At 43.2% G+C, this 23,795-nt stretch overlaps 1 protein-coding gene across 3 annotated transcripts in view; it reads left to right on the forward strand.

The window, feature by feature from the left end:
* Positions 1-23,795, forward strand: part of CHRM2 (cholinergic receptor muscarinic 2) — a 171,394-nt gene that overhangs the window by 45,392 nt on the left and 102,207 nt on the right. For all 3 annotated transcript variants that reach the window (XM_081878962.1, XM_081878961.1, XM_081878963.1), the window contains exon 3: positions 14,875-15,013. The gene's annotated coding sequence lies outside the window, so the exon portion shown is untranslated. The remainder of the gene's footprint in view (positions 1-14,874; positions 15,014-23,795) is intronic.

The raw sequence follows: 23,795 nt of genomic DNA on the forward strand, positions 1-23,795 counted from the left end.
TTAGCTAGCATGAAATATTAGTTCTTCCTTCTTCTTTGCTATTCATTTGTTTTGACAGGTCTTAAGGGCCAATCTATTAAAGTCTGAATCACCAAAACATAGGGGTGGGGGAATGAAATAGCTGTGATAACCTTGGCCCCCATATTTTGGGGGCCACCATGTCTGGCAATGACAGCCATAAGCAGCCATAAACAAGCAGGATCCCAACCTCCTCCCTCCCTAGAAAATGTTAAGGAGGGAGGAGAAATCAGAGGGCTTCTCACCGCCAGTATCACAGAGAGGAAGTAGATACAGGCTGCCGCCACTAAAATGACGGCAAAGCAACAACAGAAAGTAAACCACTGTCACCACAAAGAGGAGGAGGAGAGTCAGGGAAAACATCAAGACAATGGGAGACCCACACGCTGTGATTTGCCCCCAACCCCTCCTCCTAGGAAGGGTGCTGCCCATTCACACACTAATCCTGATCTTGGGGTGCATCAGCTGTGATTTGGAATGACATCTTCTTCTGTGGCGATCACTCAGAGCAGAATAAGATTGTCTTCCATAAACATGGTTTTAAAATTGAGACTGTGAGTGATTGTGGAGGCTAATTCTGGATCCACACGTCTTTCCACAGTGGGGACATAGGTTTCTGGGTGGGAGTTGATCACGGTGTGGATTTGCCAAATGTGTCTTCCTCAAAGCGCATTTCTCCCTTTCAAAATGGGAGCTATTATAACTCTCACCTGTTCACTGCTTCTACGGGCTGAACGTCTAATGTTGCAAACAATTACGGTAAGTAGACCTCTGTAGTAGTTTGCATCCCAAAGTCACTAATTCCATTGAAGTGTGTCTTTTTATAATGTTGCTGCAATTAATATTGCAGTTTTGCTCTGTTGTCCCTGGGAGTTTAAGGTGAAGGGTGGGCAATAAATAAATAATAGTTGTAATTCAACATAACTAGAATAAGTTAGCTCCTAAGGCACCACACAAACACTCTTTAACTCTTGTCAAAATTCTTGTCACCATGCTGAAAACTGAGATGACACCCTTTCTGGTATCGGAAAGGTGATCCCTGAAGAGCCAATCTAAACCCATCCTTGCAGACTTTTCAAATGAAGTGTACAACTTTTATTTACCCAGACTTTTAATTAGTTCTCCTGCTTTAATATCTTTGTCCTTCCCATATTGCAAGTTTTATTGCTTCCCCATTGTGATAACAATTATCTTCTCCCCCTTTTGTTGGTGTTGCTGTAACGTCCTCTAATGTTGTTAATTGTTTTGTTTTTTTATTGTGCATTTAAAATTTTATGTGGTTATATTGGGCTGTGTGCCTTTCGGCAGATGGGTAGAAGATACATGATTGAAATAAATAGATAAGGCTGCAATGCCAACGTCACTCGCCTAGGAGTAAAACCCGCTGAATCTCAAGGATGGGAAAATAAGAAACCAAGAGAATTATTTTTTTAAAAAAATAATATTTATTAAGATTTTGGAAATTACAAAAAGAAAAAAGAAAAGTTAAACATAGAAAAACAGAAACAAAAACAAAAACACTACATAAAACATTAAATTAACCAAACAAAACAAAAACATACACTTGTTTCATTGACTTCCTCAACGCCTCCCTTTTTGTATTCCACTTCAATTAACTATTTCAGCAAGTCCTTTCCATCTTCATCTATTTTCTGTCTTATAGTTAATTTTAACATATTGTAACCTAGTTTTTCCCCTTTTAATGCATTAACAATCTATCTATACCTAGTTCCTTCTAACATTTCTGCCAAAGCCATATAACTTTATTCCACCTTTTTTCTAAAGCTCCTTAATGAAACCGAGAGAATTAAAATTGACAGACTTGGCCATCCCTTGTATTGCTTTATTGGAGATTCTGCAACCCACAAGTCTGCTCACGTTTTATTTTCATGAGGGTGCATTCTCTTTCCCCTCTACATACCCTCAGTGCCTTTCATCTTTTTTGTCACATATTCTTGAACTACCCCCCTGATAATGTGACCATGTGGTCCCCAACTTTTTAGGCCCAGAGGTGCATTGGGGAATTTGAGAAATCCCTGTAGGCACCACAGAATACCCATCTCACACAAGAAAACCTGGTGATGCTCATAGTGCCCCCCTAAAACAATAGACATAACACCAACCCCCCCCAAAAAACAAGTGAAGAATGGACAAAATTAGGCAATGCTCCCCCCCATGGGCAAAACACCCCTAATCAAAGCCTAAATATGTAAATGGCCCCCAAAAACTGCCTCCCCCAAAAGATTGGACAATCCCTCCAAAGGAAAATAAGCAAGCAAAAGACAACGCTTTTTAAAAATCCAAAACGTGGGCAACATACACACGCCAAATAAAGAAATAAAAAAGCTAGGAAAGCAGCCTCATGCAGAGTATCCTGGGAGAGGCAAGAAGTTGGGGTATCTGGAAGTGCGAATTTCCGTCTGGAAATGTCAATTTCCAGCCAAAATCCCTCAGTATTTTCCATGCTGCCTGGGGTTGATGGGAACTGGAGCCCAACAACATCTAGAACACGCATAGGGAAACTCCAGCCGTCCAGATGTTTGGGACTAAAATTCCCATCATCCCTAGCTAACAGGTCCAGTGGTCAGGGATGATGGGAATTTTAGTCCCAAATATCTGGAGGGCCGGAGTTTGCCTGTGCCTGATCTAGAAGGTCAGAGGTGCCCTTACTCCTGACAGAAGAGGATGCTTGAAAAGTTCCTGGTTAAGATCCTTCCTACTTCAGAGCCTAATTATGGGACAACAACTGCTCAAATGGTTGTTTAAGGCTGTTATCCTAAACCCTGAGAGTAAGCTTCAGAGTAGCAGGATTTAAGCAGACATAGTTAAGATTGTGCTGTAAAGTCTCCAGTTATTGGGGTAGAGGTAGGGACCGCTTAATGAAACTCAGTAACCTTGTCTTCTGCTTGCGCCTCCCCCCCATTTAGTCAAATCATACCTTCTAAATCAACCAATATGAGGACCATCACAATAAGAGCAGGAGGCATCTCCCTCTGAGTCATCAGTCATTTGAATGCCGCATATTTTACACCAAGTTCAGGTAAATCAAAGCCCCAAAATCAGAGAGATATTTGGATGGTGAGAATTTCATAAGCACCTTTAGAAATGACAGTGTACCAGTGCAATGAATAAAACACATTAAATTGACTCTTCTCACATTCTTCGCTATATCAGCCACTTTAGGTAGGCAGGTCTTCAACAAAGATATCCTGTATACTATGAGCTCTTTCTCTGTTTGCTGAGCTTTATGTAGCCGAAGTGACACAATTGATGCACCAGCAGAAAGTATAAGCTGGCTTGGGGAAGCTCAACAATAGCAGAACAACAACAAAAATCCCACTTTGGTCTCCTGAAAGAATGTGCGGCTGGTTGAACCTGTGAACCAGAGCATAGCTCAGTGATAGAACAGCTGCTTTGCATGCAGAAGGTCCCAGGTTCAAACCTTAGCATCTCCAGATAGGGCTGGAAAAAGTCTGCCCTGAATCCTGGACAGTTGCTGCCGGTCAGTGGGGGCTGTACTAACCTAGATGGACCAATTGATCTGACTTTGTATAAGGCATTTTGATCCTCCCTGGCAATTCCTCAGGCTAAATAGCTGATGGCTTTTTCTTTTCTTTTTTTGAAAACTACCCGGTCCCAGCCATCCGAGTCTGTTCCAAATGATCTAGACAGCACAGCTTTCTTATCAGGCCTGGCCACTTCATTTCTGAATTCCTTTGGCATTCTTGGCTGTCCCATCTAGGACTTGTGACATGGTTGCCTGTTTAGTTTCCCAGATTTTTCCATCACCTCCTCTTGGACACCTCAACAGCTATCAGTGAGTGTATTTTTAAAAGAAGGCGGAAGGGTATAGATAGCCGTTCCACATCCTCTGCTCTGTGCCAAGATGCAAATAATCCTTCGTTTTCTTTCTGTTTCTTTACCTCCTTAAGCATGCTCATATTTTTCTTCTTCGTTTTTTCCCTTCCTTCCTTTCATGCATTATTACTACGTCCGATCAACCCTATACAGCTTAGGCCCAGGCTATCTGAAAGACCATATTATCCCATGCAAAACTGCCCAGGCTCTGGGATCTTCAGGGAAGGACTTTCTCTCTCTCTGACCCCCTTAGAGGCAGGCTTGGTAAGGAAGCAGGAGAGGGCCTTCTCGGTGGCTGCCCCTAGACTTTGGTACTCCCTCCCTAGAGAAGCTAGATGGGCTGCTTCCTTGTCCTTCCACTGGTGGGTGAAGAGTGTTTTTTTCTGACAGGCCTTTTTTTTTAAAAGGAAAGTATAGTGCTGTGCTACTTTTATTATCTGTATTTTAATAGATTTCTTTGTTATATTGTTTTAATTCTATTTGCTTTTTAATGGTGACCTTCTGCATGCTATCAGCTTTTTGTATGTTATCTGCATTGCTTTAATTGGTGCAATATACTTTGAGTTCCAGTCTGGAGGAAAAGGTAGGATATAAATAATAGAATAATAGAATCTTAGAGTTGGAAGGGACCCAAGGGTCATCTAGTCCAACCCCCAGCAATGCAGGAATCTCAGCTAAAGCATTCGTGACAGATAGCACAAACCTCCAAGGAAGGAGAGTCTACCACCTCTTGTGGAAGTCTGTTCCACGGCCAACAGTTCTTAATGTCAGAAAGTTCTTTCTTCTTCTTCTGAATATTAAGTTGGAATCTCCTTTCTTGCAACCTGAAGCCATTGCCTTGAGTCTGACCCTCAAGAGCAGGAGAAATCAAGCATGCTCCCTCTTCCATGTGATAGCCCTTAAGATATTTGAAGATGGCTATCATATCTCCTCTCAGTCTCCTCTTTTCCAGGCTAAACATACTCAGTTCCTTCAAGGCTTCCTCATAAAGCTCAGTTTCCAGACCCTTGATCATCTTGGTTGCCCTCCTCTGCACTCGTTCCAGCTTGTCAATATCTTTCTTATAAATAAAATAAAATAAAATAAAAAATAAAAAATAAAATAAAATAGAAATGCAGCAACATATTTATGGTCTCAATTGTCCTGAAAGTACCAATGTTATGCAGTATGTTGAGGTGATGTCAACGTATGAACCTGGGCAGTTGCCTTAGGCATTGCCCAAGGCCAAGCTCATCATACCAGCTTAATTTATCGCAGATCCACATTTGATACTGATTATCCACTCCATCTCCCCCCACCAGTTTAACCTTAGAATAACCCTGTGAGGTAAGGTAGGCTGATGAGAGAGTATGGCTGGCCCCAGTGTGTATGAATTCTGGGGCAGGCTTTCAAAAGAGAAAGGAAATAACAAACTGATGCAGAGACACCTGGTGCCAAACCTAAGGTTGGGAAAATGAAAACCTGAAATGGACAGATTCCTTCATGCCTCTCTGACCTCCAGAACTGACCTTCTCTTTCACCCTCTTAGAGAGATGTGGGTGATATAATAATGAATGAATTGTAGAACAGTTTACATCATTTGATAGGCTCGCAATCACCCTCCAAGATGCACATTCACCCTTAGCTGCAAGAATTGTAACTCTGTGTGTATGTTGTTGAACTCCCCTTTCTCAAAAGCAGCCATATGAACAACCTGAGCCTCTTATTCTGCTTTGACATCTTCTCTGGCTCCGTGAACTTAAATATAGAGCAGAAATCAGCAGCTCCCATTTATTAGACTTATGTTTGCTTTCCGTGAGCACAAGGTACTTGACATATCATGCTTCTCACTGGGTACCAGGGAAGTAGAAGTATGTCCGTCCCCCCCCAATGATGTCTGCTAGCATCCTTTCCAAGCATCTACTTTTCATCCAAGGTTTCAGAGTTAATAAGAATAATAATTATATCCTGTGCTTCCTTAATGTCCTTGGGAGAAGGCAAGGCATATGGCAATTTGCTTTACAGCCTGTTAAACTGGAGGTCGAACAACTTTGTAATTCTGTGACTAGACCTCCAAAAGACTATTTTGTACAGACTTGAGCATCCTTGACATGACTATTTTTTGCCCTGACAGCTAAATGGAACCTCCATATTCAGAGACAGTATATAATGCTGTGAGGTGGGGGACACACAACATTGCTCATGCCTTCATTGCCTAGAAACTAGAGTGTTGGGCTAGCTAGATCTTTGGTCTGATTCCATAGGGCTTCATCTTGTATTAGAGACTCCCAGAGGTGTTTAAAACAACCACCACAAAATTTCTATTGCTTATGGTTGCAAACATATGCTTGAATCTATGTAGATAATGTCTGGTGAAATTTCCAAAGCTGGGGGAGACTGAGCTTAGTGTACCTGTGTGTGTGTGTGTGTGTGTGTGAGAGAGAGAGAGAGAGAGAGAGAGAGAGAGAGAGAGAGAGAGAGAGAATGCTCTCCATATCTACTTGCCCTTTGCTGTAGCTAGAAGGAGAATTAATAATGCACAACTAAGAGGGTATTTAGGGACGCGGGTGGCACTGTGGGTTAAACCACAGAGCCTAGGACTTGCCGATCAGAATGTCGGTGGTTTGAATCCCCGCGACGGGGTGAGCTCTCGTTGCTCAGTCCCTGCTCCTGCCCACCTAGCAGTTTGAAAGCACATCAAAGTGCAAGTAGATAAATAGGTACCGTTCTGGCGGGAAGGTAAACGGTGTTTCCGCGCGCTGCTCTAGTTCGCCAGAAGCGGCTTAGTCATGCTGGCCACATGACCCGGAATCTGTACGCCGGCTCCCTCGGCCAATAAAGTGAGATGAGCGCCGCAACCCCAGAGTAAGCCATGACTGGACCTTATGGTCAGGGGTCCCTTTACCTTTACCTTTAAAAGGATATTTGCACATGGGTTCTATGTGTACAACTGATCAGGCTAAAGAAGTATTCTTGTCTTAGTTTATAATTTAGGGTGCAGAATTCAAAAGGGTTTTATCATAGAGTGGGAGCCTTGTCTTGCTTGTTTACCAGTCATGCTTGGAAACCTGTACTGCTTCCCACCAAAACAGACAAAGCCCAATTCAAAGCTGCATATGACTCAGTTGCACGTCAGATGATGGATATTGGGGATGCAGCAGTGTCTAATCCTTCCAGCTACCAAGTTTCCAAACATCTGTCTCCTCTCCCTCTCACCCATCTGCCTGCAATGGCTCTCTCTCGCACTTCCTCATGTAGTCCTTGAGATTCTTATTTCAAACAAAAGCCTGAGATAAGAGGAAAGAGAAGCATCTCTTCTCCCCCCCCCCCCACCATCCTGTTACTTCTCCAGCACCAAGGAAAGTAATTGAGATGGGGTGGGAAAGGTTTGGAGGCAGACTGGAGGGAGAACCAGTAGTGGCCGGTGCTTATTGGGAATGATGGGCTGGAAGGCAGGGAAGTCAGCAGTATGTAGGGCTAAACAGCAGGTAGAGGTGGAGCCAATAGAATCTAATAGCAGGTGGAGCTGGAGTGAATCAAAGTGGAGCCAGGGCCAATGACAGGCAGAGGTACAGCCAATGACAGGTAGTGTCAGCTGATTCTAGTTTTGTCCCCACCTTTCTCCTCTACAAAGGCCAATCCTGAAACTATGGAGGAGGAAATTAGCAAGCAGTGCCACTCCCTATAATTTTAGGTAAATAAAAAGGCAGGCAATTGGGGTCTTGGTGAGGGAAGACAGAGGTTGCTGGGGCAGTGTCATATCTGCCATATTGGGCCAGCCTCCACTGGGGAGGAAATGACGTCTTCTTTGGGTTGGGTTGAAATCTAAGCCGGAGAAGAATTTTCAGGGTTGTGATGGTTGCCTTTTATTTGGGGCAAGCTTTATGGAGCCACCGAGACATCTTATTTCTGAGCCAGGAAAGACAGCATTTGATGACATCGCTAGACTATACTTCAATCAAACGGGGCTGGGGGGGGTGAGTATTTGGGGGCGGGGATGCAAAAAAGGGGGTCTGAGGTTTTTTTTGCTCTCCCACTTCCCTTACTCATTGCCTGGCAATTCCCTGTCTCTGTCCCAGCGGAATCCTTTGCTACCAGTATGTCCGCTTTTATGGCTTTAATGATGCATTCAGAGCTGGCAAAAGCTGTCAGAGTGACATTAAAGGGGAGGCCGAAGTCAATCTGTGCGCTATATTTAACCTGACACTGTCAGCTGAGGGCCGGCACTTGAGCCTCTGTGGCAAGAAAATAAACCGGGCACCTCACTTGTGATCATCCTCCCTATCTTCACAAACACTTAGAAGTCCTTTTCTCTTCTTTTTGCATGGGAACAGGGAAGACAGAGAGGAGAAGCTTATAGGTAACACCAGAGCTGGGCGTCCAGTGTGCTTCTGACATTAATGATAACTGACCTGTTTAGCTGTCATTAGGGAGGGAGAGAACTGGAAGGGCTCTCCATTCAGTTCTCATTAAAGCAAACGTAATTTACCAAGGCTCATCCACTGGGAGGGAACTTAGAGGACTCTAGCAGAGAAGTCATAGCATGAGAGAAGAAAGCTCCTTCAAGAAGAATGTCCAAATGTTTTATCTGCCCTGTGACCTCAAATCCATCAACATGCAGCAAGAGGTGGCAATGTCATATTGAAGCAACCAGGAAAAAAACAGAATAGACCTCTTTTGAAAATCACCTCTTTCGAAAACAGAAAGGACATTTCTCATGGAGTTAATTAATAGAACCATCGGTCTCTGGTCGATGTCATGTGTTTGTGCCTAAGCCTCTTCTGTCTCATTTCCATATTCATCTGTTTTTGAAAGAAACCTGTACAAAAAGTTGTGTCCAATTCCTTACATCTCTAGTTGGGATTGGGGAGACTCCTGTAGGAAATCCCAAAGAACTACAGTCAGTGTAGACAATACTGAGCTACATGGACCAATGGTCTGACTTGGGATAAGGCAGGTTCTGTGTTCAACACACACAGAAACACACAGGGCCATCTTACCCATAGAGACTAGTGGCACGGGGTGCCATGGCACCAAGTTCTGGAGGGTTCCAGGAGAGAGTCTGGGGAACACCGAACGAGTGCGCTGAGTGAGAGAAGGTGCGTGCGCTGCTCCCGCCGAGCGCCAGCTCGGTTTTTTCCCTTTTAGCCAGCAGATGCCAAATTCTGTGGGATGCCAGAAAGCTAAAAGGGAAAAAACCAAGCCAACTCTCAGCGGGAACGGCGCACACACCAACGCTCACTCAGCACACTCATTCGGTGTTCCCAGGACTCTTGCCTGATGCCCTCCAGAACTTGGCTGCCCACCTCCTCCAGCCCTAAAAAAGGTTGAAAACTCTGGGAAGGGGGGGGGCGCCAGAGGGATCTTTGCACCATGGCACCGGATATGCTTAAGATAGCCCTGCACACACACAATTGCTACAAGGCAGTCAGCCATTGTCACACAGCTCTGACCAAAAGGAAGTTCTCCTAATGTTTAAATGAAATCTGTTTTCTTACCATTTCCGTCCATCAGCTTTAGTTCTGGCCTTTGGCCAAAGGCTTCACAGAAAAAAAATGGATTTTCAGGAGGGTTTGGGAGGAAGAGAGAAGTGGTACTGTGTGGGTGTTGGGTTGGGAGTCTCAAGCAAAAGCTCAGCAGTAGAGCATCTGCTTTGTATGTCAATTCAATCCCTGGCAAGTCCAGGTAGGACTGAGGGAAAACCTGCCTGAAACCCTGGAGAGCCTCTGTCAGTCAGTGTAAGTTATACTGAGCTAGATCGACCATTTGGTCTGATTCAGTGTAAGCCAGCTTCCTATGTTCCCAGCAAGGAAAACTTGATTTCTTTAAGGTAGCAAGACGGTCTGCATCTCATTTGTAGGCTCCAAATGAATCAGGTCTTGTATCCTAACCCTTGAATTCAACTGAGTTTGCATTGAAAGGCAATCTTCCTAATTCACACTTTACAAAATTAAAATAAAATATAGGAACCAAAACACAGTCATTCTTTGCAATTTTTGTTCCTGTGAATTATTGCAATGCAGTAGTCCAGCCAAGTAATGAGTGTGAAGATGTAGCCATTCTTTGAAGCGTTTAATAAAATTCACGCATGCATGAAGGTAACATGCAAATGTGCACCACAGCAAGGAAAAGAGGTTTGCAAAGAGGTGCAGATTAGTGAAAACTGCATAGTAAATGATGAATATTAGGCGAAAATTGCACTGAAATGCTGCTGAATTTGGTGAACTGAACTTAAGACTAGGTAGGCAAAGGAGAAAGGGAGGGTGAAATTCACCTATCCCTATTATTGGAACAACATGACAGGGTTTGGACCTTAGAAACCTGGTGCCAGTCAGAATAGACAAGGAGACGATACTGAGCTAGACAGACCAATGTTCTGACTCAGCAGAAGGCAGCCTTTTGTGTAGGAGACCTACAGGCAGCTGGTGGTGGCAGAGTTGCTAAGAGAGAGCAGATTTTTTGAAACTGATGAAGCTTCCCCCCACCCCCACCCCCACCCCCCAAAATACCCCACAAATGTCCAGAAGAGGTGTGCATTGCACAATCACAGGGGGGAAATACAGCCTTTCAAATAAAATAATAGGAAAGAAAAAGGTTCACGGCATGATGGGGACATTGTCAGAAGAAGTAAGGACACATTTTTGTTGCTAATGCTCAATTTTCTTGCTATCAGTTGGAAGGTCAAGAGATCAGGGCAACTGCTGCCAAATGAACACAACAGGAGGATACTTGCAGAAAGAGGATGTGGTGTGAAATGCAGCTTCAGATTTTTATATACAGTGGTAGCTCGGGTTACATACGCTTCAGGTTACATATGCTTCAGGTTACAGACTTTGCTAACCCAGAAATAGTGCTTCAGGTTAAGAACTTTGCTTCAGGATGAGAACAGAAATTGTGCTCCGGCGGCGCGGCAGCAGCAGGAGACCCAATTAGGTAAAGTGGTGCTTCAGGTTAAGAACAGTTTCAGGTTAAGTACGGACCTCTGGAACGAATTAAGTACTTTAAAAAAATTCTCTTTTTAATGTGTTTTTATGCACCTTTCCCACTACTATACACAGTTTAATGCATTTCTAGGGGGTTGAGAACTGCATCTCAAAATGTGGAGAAGTACAAATTGCTAAGGTTTCCTACACAGAATCAAATTTCTAAGGTTTGCTACACAGAATCAGGTGGTATGCCTTGAATCCCATTTAATCATCAGAGGTGATGAAGCGTATTTGTTTTCTATTGCTCTAGAGCAGCGGTTCTCAACCTGTGGGTCCCCAGATGTTGTTGGACTACAATTTCCATCACAACTAGCTAGCAAGGCCAGAGCTCAGGGATGATGGGAGTTGTAGTCCAACAACATCTGAGAACTGCTGCATTAGAGGCAACCGTCTGGAAAGACCCTTCATTGGTTCAACAGCAACATGCAGATTAGAAGGTTGCAATTCACCTTGGGAGATTTAATCCCTTCTCCTCCTTGTCCCCCTGCCTGTTTATGCTGCGTGTTTGAGTCAACAAATGTCTTTTCTTCTGCTGCCATGTGTCACCCCTTCATGCAGATTGTGGGAATGTGTACGCCCAGCAATCGCATTTGTGTGGGAGAGACCGTGTGTTCCTCTGGAACAGTTTCTCGGTGTCATTTCTTTGCTTTTTGGCAGTTGCTCAGCTTTTTGTTCTCACCTTTGGATCGAAGGCCATGTAACTCAGCGCCTGAAGCCTGATTAACATTGCATAATTAAAAAATGGGGTGGGGGGATGCCAAAGCCAATATATACAATCTGTATAGACGCTCTGTATTATGCTGCTTATTTGCCGGTATTTATAGTGGGGCAGTGCACTTTGCAGAATGGGAGAATGATGCTGACTTAAGTTATTTCTTCACAGAGCAGTCTTTATTTATTACTTTTATATCACACCTTTCTTCCAAGAAGCTCAGGGTGGCATACAGACTTCTTCCCCCTCCCCTACCATTTTATCTTTATAAGAACCCTGTGAGGTAGGTTAGGCTAAGAGACAGCAAGATCACCATGTGAGCATCATGGCTGAATAGGGATTCAAACCCCGAGTTCCCAGATCCTAGTCCAATGTTCTAAGAGCTACACCACAATGGGAACCACCCCTGTTCAGTGTTCTATTGGCCCTAACAGATGGGAAATTTAGGAATCAATTTAAAATGATTGGGGGGTTGGGAATCAGAGCTTGTTTGGCAGCGGGAGGTTTATTTTTATTTTTTAATGTAAAAATATTCCTGAGCTGCTTCCAAATAAAACTGATGAGACTTTGCATATCCCTCCTTTTTTTGGGGGGGGGGGGGTTAGCTCTGTTTCATCCTCAAAATGTGGAATATGGTCCAGGATCAGGGCCACCATGCTTAGGTCAATATAATATCCCCACTTGTAATGCTTTGGGTGGGTTTCACAGACAAGTCAGAGATTTCCCAGAAGGTCGGCAAAAATGCCATCACAGGCCATTGCGAAGTAGAATAGAAATAAACGGTTCTTTTGGAAGGTCTTGGCAGTTTTCTCAAAACTATATTGAGAAGCTGAACTGGAGCGTTGGAGAGGGGACAAAAAGTTGAGCTGTGTGATTTATTCATTATTTCCTAAAACAAGTTTCTCCGTTTTCCATCTTGAGCAAATTGAAGAGCTGAACCCAGGAGTGAAAAATGGTGTGATTTTTCAAATCGCCCTGTGGAGACGAATGGATGTATAACTTACGGGACTGCACTTCAGCGGCTGGCAAAGGTTAACATCTTTCTCCTTAGGGGGTGGGGGAGGAAAGGAACAAGACCTTGTTTTACCATAACTTGGGTATGATTCTTACAGCATTGGAATGAACAAAAGGGAACAGCAGTGCAGCCAAAAAGTCATGTCGCTGGCTTGTAAAAATGATATAATAGTTATTCTCGGTGAATGTGAAATATTTTTAGTTGCAATTTGTGGCCTGACATGAAGGTAATAAAGGAGAATAACAATCTGATGTGGAAAGCCTGGCCTGAATTGGTGAGTCTAAATCTGAGAGATCCCCTAATGTGGAGATCTGAAGACCGAAGGATTACAAATTTGATCAAGGTGGAAGTCGGAGCTTTGGGGACATTTGGACTTGAAAGGAGTATGTTGGAGTACCCCATAGGATCTTTTTTCAAGTATGGAGGGCTGGCTGGAAAAAAATATGGATTCTGTTGGGCCGAAGCCTCTTCGAAATCTGGGGTTCAACATTAAGGACTATCAAAAAGGCCGGCAGAGAGGAACTGAAAGAGATTTAAAAGCCTCGGACGTGAGATCTCCAGGCTAGACAAGATATTGAATTGATGAACACTTCTGGGGACTGAAACCAGGAAAGGGGTGGGTGGAGTCTGGGAATCCAAAGGGTATATAACTATAACTTGCTTTGTTTTTATTTTGCTTTGCTACTAGTTTGGAACTGGGGAAAGTCGTGGAAGGGAAATTTTGGTCGACTTTAGGAAAAATGTTTAAGAATGAGCTATGATGTTTAAGTATTGATGTTTAAATTTGGATAATAAGGATTTGCTGAATTAATAATTTAAATTGGAATACAAGAAGGGGAGGTGTGAGGAGGTCTGAGAAATAAGTTAAATGAAAATAAGTAATTGGAATTATATGTGTTTTTAACTGTTTTTTTTACTTTTAAAATTTGGATTTTGTATTTTTGTTAATTTTTGTTTAATTGTTGTTTTGTGGGTTTTTTCCTGAAAATGCCAATAAATATTCATTTTTTTAAAAAAAAAGAATGTGAAATATTTTAATTGGGAAACTTGTCAAGCGTTCTTTTGCCGGGTTCGGTAACCTTTGCCAGCTGAAGGGCCAGAGTTCCTCCTGGGCAACTTTCTGAGGGCCACATGCCAGTGGTGAGTGGGGTCAGAGGCAAAAGTGGACAGATGTAGATGTAACCTTTGTACGGTATGCTAGTTTCTACACTCTTCCCTCTTTATCTTTTGTCCAGGTGAGCAAGAGGCATTAACAGAGTTCACTAACATATTCCAGCCAGGCAAAAACTCTCTGAGGTGCTGCCAAGGGGCGCCTGGGCAGAGGGTCTGTGGGTAGGGCGAGGGGAGAGCCCTATGGGTGAGACAGAGAGACAAGAGTTGTGGAGTGGACATTCCCAGTCGGTGCATGAACGATAGCTACCTGTTGAATCTCTGCAATTTTTATATGACAAATGTACATGTGCATTGTCCTGCTTTTCACAGAATCATAGAATTGTAGAGTTGGAAGGAACCCCGGGGGTGGTCTAGTCCAAGTTCAGGCAGGAATCTCAATTTAAGCATCCATGAACAGCTGGATAGTTCAGTCGGTACAGTACGAGACTCTTAGGAGGAATCTACACACATATAAAAAGTGCTGTGAAAATGCTTTAAAAAAAAAAGTTTTGAAAAAGACATTGGCTTTTGCATAGCTCACTGTTGCCATCTAGTGTCACCTTTGCATATTGCACTTTGCAACACATTTAAAATGTTTTATTTGCAGCTGAGTCCTTAATCTCAGGGTGATGTCTTTGAGCCCCACATTGGGCAAATGAGCCCCTGTTCTGCAGGGGGTTGGACTAAATGACCTTTGTGGATCATTTAGTCCTTTGCAGTTCTATGAATCTATGACAGATGGCCATGCAACCTTTGCTTAGAAACCTCCAACCCTGCCATCACTGATAATGGGCCTAACAGGAAATCCACGATGGTGGCCATCACTGCCTCTTCTGAGAGCAAGTTCCATCGTTCGGCTATGCACTGTGTGAAGAAGTATTTTATTTTGTCTCTCCTGAATCTTCATCTATTTGGCTTCATTGGATGTCCCCAAATTCTTGTCTAATGAGAGAGGGAGGGGGGAATCCGCCCACTTTCTCCATGCCACACAGAATTTTATAAACTTCTACCATGTCATCCATCTCTTCCTTGCCTTTTCTCTAAACTAAAAAGCCTCAAATTATTTTATCAATGGCATGTTGCAGAATACGCACACACAAACATAATCCATCTGGAGGGGATCTTAGATTCTACATTTCCCACCTTTGCTACAGGTGATGGCATCAGGAAAACAGGCGACGCAGCATTGCAGGAGAGAAGCATTCCCTTCATGCCTCCGGTTGGCTTAGAAGACGCCAATGTTACGCCTGACAAGCAGCCAGAGCACCGAACATTGAACCCAAGTCTCCAAAGGTAAAGGAAGGTTTCAGTTCCTCTTTGATTCTAACTAGGCAAGCGGGATGAATAAAGATGAAATGCTTCCCCATTCGCTTGAATTCTTGCTGCCCTTCTTTGAGGGCTGGCTGGCTTGGTGCGTTGTTATGGGGGAGGGGTTAATACAAGGTGGCAGCAAACGTAGCTGGGATATCCCAGGAGTGCGTTCCTGGCTTTTAAAAGAACATCTCACTGCAGCAGTCTCGGGGACAGCATTTTCTCTCGTTATGTCACATTTCTTTCCCATAGCCAAGGAAGGAAGGAAGGAAAATGGATGATTAAGCAGCAATGGAAAATGATGAAAGTAAATAAGGCAAAAATCAATTACTTATTTTGATGGCTCATTTTTACCCCCTTCACAGGTTGCCCCATATATTTGTTTTTGGTTGTTTTGCTAATTAATGAGCTTTCTTCCTCCCACTGAGCACTGCTGCAAAGTGCCATCGCTGTGCCTGCAATATTAAGAGATTACATTTTTAAAGAATCATCTAATGATTTTAGCTAACTTCCTGTACTGGGCAACACAGATTTGGCCCTTGTGGGGAAACCCCACTTCCTCATCTCTTTTCAATGCATCACTTCTCCCACTCCAAGCATGGCTCTTTCCCCTCTCTGAGCAAGTGCTTCAAACCTGTTCCTTTCTCAACATCCATGTGCCTGACAACATAGAATTCCAACATAGCGTTGGAAGGGACCACAAGGCTCATCTAGTCCAACGTTCTGGAAGTGTGAGAACAAGACAGGACTTGGTGTAGTTAGGCTGAAAGAAGGTGAGATGGGGAACAGTAGCAGAGTCACCTTGTTCAGATTAAGACAGCAGCTCTAACCCAGAAGTTTTGCTGTGGATTGGCTTTAACGTATAAATAATCTGCTCTGGCCTATTGATGTTCAAGAGACTTCCTTTATTGCCTGGCTGGTTACCCTGTAGTACCCTTCTTTGGCCAGAGCTGGGTGGTGGTGCTCTACGTAACATCCCAAGCATAGGCCTTGTGGGTCTGAGTCCAGACCAGTTGGTTAGCTTTCTTCTGGTAGAGTATCTTGGTTAAATTGCAAATGTAAATTGAGGAAGATAACTGTGTTTCAGGGGATTTCTCCACCCCCCCCCCAAAAAATATGTTTAAGGTTATGGTCACTCCCTTGCTCTTCAGCCAAGATGGCCATTGATTAAGCTTTATTCTCTCAAAATATTGGTGGGTATCTTCTGTAACCATTCATGTTTGTCTTCCATTTCTGTGCCGACTTCTTTGAAAAATTCACTGACAAGGCAGCCTAGGTATTCCCTGTTCATTCTTGATGTGTGTGTACATCTAGGATACTAAGCATTCTTTATATCTGACTTGTTCGCCATGAAGTGTTTCTAACACATTAAGGCAGTTTTCTCCAAGCTGGTGCCCTCCAAATATTATTGGACTACAAATTCCATCAGTCCAAGCATAACCAATGGTCAGGGATGATGGGAGTTGTAGTCCAAAGCATCTCGAGGGCATCAGGTTTGGGAAGGCCAGATAAAGGATTCAGTCAGGACAGGATGTTATGCCATGCTGCAATGTAAACACAAATAAATGTCTATACCTAGTCTGAAAGCTGAGCAATTTGTCTATCTCATACTTCCCGCTGCCACAGTACCTTAAAAGTTTTATGCTGAAGAAGTGCAAAGTTTGATCAGAGTTACAAAGGAGGTCAACAGCAGAGATCTGATTAGCTCACCCATTTCCTGCCCTAACTTACTATCCAGTTAATAACTCACAATATCTGCATATCTGTATGTCAGCCAGACTGACCTATAAGCCACCATTGGACTTTAATCTTTCCTTTATGGACTCAGAAATCAGAAGCTAATACTTCTCCCTCCCAAAGAGAAAGAAAGGAAGGGATATTTAACAACAGAAAACTCAATAAAAGCCTCTGCGTTATGGAAAGCCTATTAAGTAAAAAATGTATTTTAGCCAATTAGCAAGGGTCAGTGAGTTTTCCTCACAAATCTGGCAGCGAGGAGTGGAGGTGAGGGCGATGAGTTTAAAAGTAGTCAAAAATTTATTTAGCAATGTATTTTGTATTCAGATCTGAGCAAATAATGGTTCCTTGCAGCCAGATCATGCAATGTTAACTTCAGAGGTTGCCAACCTTTCTTAGCATACAGACACATTTGCAAAGTGGAGAAACTTCTGTGGCTAGCAGACACCCACCCACACACCAAGTCAACACATACCAGAACCTTTTCTACCGGCTACAAAAGAATGAATGCTTCTTGCATGCCTAATTTCAGTGAGAGGAGCGGCAGAAGGGACTACAGCTGTGGGCACTGGCCAATACCTTTGTGGGTGCATGTGTACCTAGAGGTTCGTTGCTGCTGACTCCTTGACCTCATTTATGGCTTGGAGCTCCTTTCCTTCCTCATATTTTTCCATAGCAAACTGATCCATGGCTGGAGACAGTAATGCATCTGGATACTAGTAGCAGCAAAGCATGGGTTGGGGTGGGGGGCTGCTCTGGTGCTTGGGATTCCTACCAGTATCTCCATCTCCTCAGAGTATTGTGAAATAATGATGTCAATCAACATTTGATGATCTCCTTCTACTGGTCCACAATAGAAAGTGTCCTTTCATACTGCATCACGGTGTTGTATGCTGGTTTGACATCAACTGATAGGAAGTGCCTACAGAGGGTGGTGAATACAGCACAAGATATTATGGGTTGTCCCGTGAATCCGCTGGATGACATCGCGGAAGAACATTGCCTCAGGAGAGTGAGGAAAATTCTCAGGGATGATTCACACCCTGGCCGGCACTTTCTTGATCTCCTGCCCTTGGGCAGAAGATAGAAGCATGATTAGTCACACCAACAGGGTAAAGAACAGCTTCTATCCATGGGCTGTTAGGCTGCTGAATGAAAAGATAACAACAGGGCAACTGACTTCCGGGTTTGGTGGGTGTGCGTCAGTAAACGAGGAGAATTAAGACTAAGAGAGCTGAGTGGGGGGTGCTCGTGTAATCTCACTGTATACAAGTTGTACAAGTGACAATAAAGTATTTCAATGTATCTGGCAGAGCACTGTGAGATCAGGAGTGCTAGCCTGGGTGGGCCTTTGGCCTGGTCCAACAAGCTCCGATTATGTTCTTAACATACCCCACCCATTTTCTTAGGCTCCAGCAGGATTCAGATACTCTGCATTATGTGCAATCATCTCTTGCTTTCTATCTTTTTTGATCTAGCAGTGGAGAAGGCTTTTGTAAGCCCTCCATGCACATGTGATGGTGGGTGGGTGTTGCTGTTTCCACTTCACATGGGTGGGCTGACTCACACAATTTATATAAAATGAGGCTGCCTGAACTTTTGATTTGGAGGTTTGGAGAGCGGCTCTGATAGCCTTTGGGGGGCTATCTCAGGGGCTAAATTACTTTCCCCTGGAGACTTGGGAGCTTACAAAATTGTGACACCACCCCTCCTTTGCAGTGTGTCGTGTCCAGGACAGAGGGTGTTCACATAATCAGTTTGCACATAATTTTCACACTTCTTGGACCTCTCATTGAAAATGAAAAATTCAACAGGAAAAACTTCAAACTCAGCCCATGATTGCATGTATTAGTTTGTTTGGTACTTAATTATATGCAAAGTGTGGTGCCAGTAAACCTGCATGAAATAATATTACATTTTCTGGTTGCCACTAGTTTTGATTTATGCTAGACCAGAAGTGGGGAAACCTCTGGACCAGAGGCTGATTGAAGCCTGCCAGGTGCCCTTATTTGACCCATGTAGTTGTTTTGGCTAAGCCACAGCCCTCATATAAGAGGACAGGTGTGAAGCAGGTAAAGATGCAGCTAGGTTAAAAGAGACTTGCAAGTCCTGACGATCAGCTGATTGTCTGTGTGGGGAAAACCAAGTTGCCTGATGTTATTGTGATGTCAGGCTGCTGACAAAGGATTACAGTGGTACCTCGGGTTAAGTACTTAATTTGTTCTGGAGGTCTTTTCTTAACCCAAAACTGTTCTTAACCTGAAGCACCACTTTAGCTAATGGGGCCTCCCGCTGCAGCCGCGTGGCCTGAGCACAATTTCTGTTCTCATCCTGAAGCAAAGTTCTTAACCTGAGGTACTATTTCTGGGTTAGCGGAGTCTGTAACCTGAAGCATCTGTAACCTGAAGTGTATGTAACCCAAGGTACAACTGTAATATTGTAGGTGAACCAGTTGCACTGGAATGAGTAGGATTTCATTTCACTTTGCCTGACAAGCAGACCAGTGTGACTTTTCTCTAGGTGTCTACATTGTCGCTTAATAGGGGCTTGTAACTGGTTGTGAGTGCTGTGTTGAGGGCATCTAAACAGCTTTAGGTTGGCCACCATACGTGTGTGTGTGTGTGTGTGTGTGTGTGTGTGTGTGTGTAAGACAGATAGGGATGTGGTGATCACTCACAGGCACTTTTAAGGTGATGGGGAGGGCCTTAGGTTTGTTGCTCAGGGTGGTGGGACCTATAGGATTCCTTCCAAGGCCAGCTATTCCATTTACCAGAATCTGGGGGCCTGGAGGTGGGCTCTCAAGTGGTTAAACAGTCATGCCCTCTTCCCAGGGAATTGTATCTCTGCGAGGGAAATGGGTTTCTCTCAGTGCAGTGGTACCTTGAGTTACAAATGCCTCAGTTTACAAACGCCTCAGGTTACAAACTCCGCTAACCTAAAAGAGTTTTTTCAAGTTGAGAATTTTGCCCCAGGATGAGAATGGAAATCGTGTGCCGGTGGCACAGTGGCAACAAGAGGCCCCATTAGCGAAAGCACACCTCTAGTTAAGAACAGTTTCAGGTTAAGAACGGACCTCTGGAATGAATTAAGTTCATAACTAGAGGTACCACTGTACTTTCAATAAACAACAGTTCCCAGGATTTTTTTGTGGGGAGCCATGAGCGTCAATTGCAATCAATTGACTACACTTGTAGGATTACAAGAAGTTTTGTAAGGAGAACTATATGAAATATTGCAGGGAAAATTTATGAGAATGGATTTTAAGTTATGGGCTGTTGAAAGTAATAGTGGAAATAATGAAATGCAAGGCTAAGTGATGAAGGTTGAAAATCATTAGATGTGGTTGATGGAAGTCCTAGGCTTATAGCCAAAATGTTGTATAAGATGAGAGGAGATGTTATGTTTTGTTTGGAAAATATATATAAAAACTAATATATTAGATAGATGATAGATGATTGATAGATAGATAGATAGATAGATAGATAGATAGATAGATAGATAGGTGATAGATAGATAGAGGCACAATACTGCTTTTAAGGTATAGTGAAGATGAGGCCCATATTGTAAGCTTATATCTGTGGACCTCCAAGTGTCTCTTCATCTCTGACCACTGACCATGCTAACTGGGTCTGATACGAGTTGCAGTCAAGCAACATCTGAAGCACCAGCACTGGTCCACATACCTGGCTTACATTAAGACAGCCGTGTTAACTTCTGCTTTCCATTCTTTCTGGTGCATGAATAAATGTGTATGCACTTTCACTCTTCTGTCAAACAAAAGGCTTTTCTTTTAATCCTAAAGGGGAGGAATATAATAAACCCGGCTTCAATAAGCTCATATGCTTGATAGGCTTAATCCTGTGCAAGGTATTTGGTTATATCATTATCATTAATTTCATCCCTTGCTTACATTTACATAAGCTGAAATACTTAAAGCGTTATCAGTTTTGTTTCAGAGGTCTTTTAAAAATGATGTTTTGTAACGAACTATGTAGCTATGTAGTTAGTTTGAAGATTTGTAAATTTGATGGAATGTGTATATATATATATATATATATATATATATATATATATATATATATATGTATATGTATATGTATATGTATATGTGTGTGTGTGTGTGTGTGTGTGTGTATATATATACACACAGTGGTGCCTCGCAAGACGAATGCCTCGCAAGACGGAAAACTCGCTAGACGAAAGAGTTTTCCATTTTGGAGGTGCTTCGCAAAACGAATTTCCTATGGGCTTGCTTCGCAAGACGAAAATGTCTTGCGAGTTCCTGCGGTTTTTCCCCCTTCCCCCCCTTTTTCTAAGCCGCTAAGCCACTTATCCGATAAGCCGATAAGCCGCTAAAAGCCGCTAAAAGCCGCTAAACCGCTAATAGCGCTAATCCACTAAGCCATCAATGGGCTTGCTTCGCAAGACAAAAAAACCGCTAGACGAAGAGACTCGCGGAACGGATTCTTTTCGTCTTGCGAGGCACCACTGTATTACTACAGATATAAAATGTAGAATATAGAACAGCATTATTATTCAACTGAAATATTCAAAATTAATATTCGTTCTAAGATCTATGAGCTTTCTGAGATCTGATAAGGTAGATGCTTGCCTGTGACACTTCATGTATTTTTTAAAAGTGCTGTAAGACTCTATTGTCTGAGGGCTGCAGAATAACACATCTACTCTGCTAGAATAAAATAAGCAATGGTTATAGCTTTTTACCAGGCTAACTTAGTTGTTTGAAGTGTTGAAATACACAAAGCTTTCTCTGTGGCCCAGGTGTTTGGTACAGAAATCAGATAAAATCGATTTACCTTCCTGAACATACAGACTTCTTGGCTTGTCAACTGATTGTTCTGAGAACAAAAAAAGGGTGTGTGATGTCCCCAAGTTGCAGTTTTCATTTGCTGTACCATTTCTGGGAATTAAAAAGAAAAAAGAAAAGTGCTGCACAGAAAGATTGTTTTCAAAATGTCTACCTGAAAACTGAACAATGGTGTGTTGAGAATCTTGGCATATCTCTGCCTGATTAATGAAAAGACACATGGCTTTTTTTCTTTTTTCTTTTAAGAATCTCTTGTCCAAGCTATGATGGGAGGAGGGTGTCATTTTCATGGGCGAGCGCAAAATCACATAGTCCACTGTTGCTTCTTCTAAGAGCTTTCAGAATAATACAATATTGCAGTGTACATCAATATTGCCCCATTTTGAAGGTTCACACGCTGAATCACACAAGTGTGCACAAGACCCAGGGGGCACATTTTCAAGACTCATAATGTCAACTTGTGCATACCTACTCAGAAGTCCCGTTCCATTTAGTGAGACTTACTCCCATGTAAGTTTGGATATGGATTGCAACATCAGTGGCTCAGTCAGCTTACTGCTATGTGTCTGACCTATCTCTGTGGATGAAATATGCTTGAAGTCTTTGTGGGCGGCTGAAAAGAGGCCATTTTTGCAACTGGCACAAGTAACTTGTTGCTTTTGATGGCTGCTGCACCAAAGCCTGGCTGGTGTTTATTCCAAGGTGTCCTCCATTTTTCAATGTTGCCCATGTGTGAGTCAAAGCTTGACTTAGGTTGGCTGTGTGTCTTACTTTACGCAGGACAGTCTTCTGTTTGAAGGAGTCCTCTATTTGAAGGGCTGTCCCATTCAAGTCAACTCTTATGTAGGGTTGCCATATTTCAAAAAGTGAAGTTTTAGAGCTATTTTTAAGGACATTTGCCAAAATATACACTTCCAACATTGGTTGCCATACGTCCAGATTTTCCCGGACATTTCAGTGATTCCCGCTCGGATGCTGTTTACGGTGGCTGAATCCTGGCTATGTCTGGGAAATGGCAACTCTATCTAATGATGAGGTTCCCCTAGAAGGGAGAGCCAAAGGGAGACTTGAAGTTGCCATGACTCACCAGATCACAGCCTTGGCCACTATGGGGAGATGTATTATATTTCTTTTGAAAATTATAGTGATTCTACTAGTGCAACGACTTTTGACTGCACAATGAACCTTCCCCACTCTCTCCTCTCTCCACATGCCTCCTAAAGCTGCTCTGAGTGTCCCACCACCCCAGAGCAGCTTTGGGAAAAGCAAGGGGGCACACATGGGGAAAAGAAGGAGGGGACGTTATGGTGAACAAACAGAAATTCTTGCACTGGGGAAGCACTTTGCTGGATCCTGCCTGTAGTAATGATTCCTAAATTTGTCACTCTGTGTCTAAATTGTTGTGTGCACCTTTCCTGCAAATCAATGTCAGTTTTTGTCCTCTTTCCCCCCAACAATGCTTAAATGGCCACCCTGATTTGACTCCTCGTCTAGAAAACACACACACACAAAAGCTTCAGGAGCATAACTCCCTGCTCAGGAACAAGAGATCTACAATAGATTGGAAGTGTCAGTTTCTCAGAGAAGAGAAGAAAGACGTGAGACCACGAGAGATCTGAAGAGTGATTGTGGCTTCATTACAATGGCTGCTTTGTTGCTGAAACAGGTTATTGCCTGTCACAAGTTGTTTTTATTTTCTAGCTGCTGGCTGGTGCAGGTCTTGTCCTGAAAATAAAAGCAATCCATCCTTCCCCCCACCATCTTTTTAGGTTTTTTATTTTTAAAAAATCTCATCATTCTTCCTCTGCTCAGGGTTGATAGAGTCTTGTGCATTTTCCCACCCCAGTTCAGCTTCTCTCCCTGTCTCTCTGTTATACAAAAGAAGATGGGGTGAGCCAGAAGATCATGACTGTTTCCTCCAGGTCTGCCTACTGTGCTGCATTAGCATTGTGTTCTAAGCTATGCAGACAGTATAAGGCAGTGGTCACCAACATGGTGCCCATGGGCACATGTGTACCCACTGTGGCCTTCCCTGGTGCCTGCAGGGTCCCTGCTGCCCACTCCTGCAATCCTTGCAAGAAATATTCTGTTTTGGCCCATGGAATAGGTTGTGGCATGCATATGGCTACAAGGTTTGGGTGGGGTCTGTGTCCGTTTACTCACTTTGCAAATGTGCTCATGGATCCAAAAAGGTGGGTG

The sequence above is a fragment of the Podarcis erhardii genome (assembly GCF_964252035.2).
Source record: "Podarcis erhardii genome assembly, chromosome: 10".
In the NCBI taxonomy this organism is placed as follows: Eukaryota; Metazoa; Chordata; class Lepidosauria; order Squamata; family Lacertidae; genus Podarcis; species Podarcis erhardii.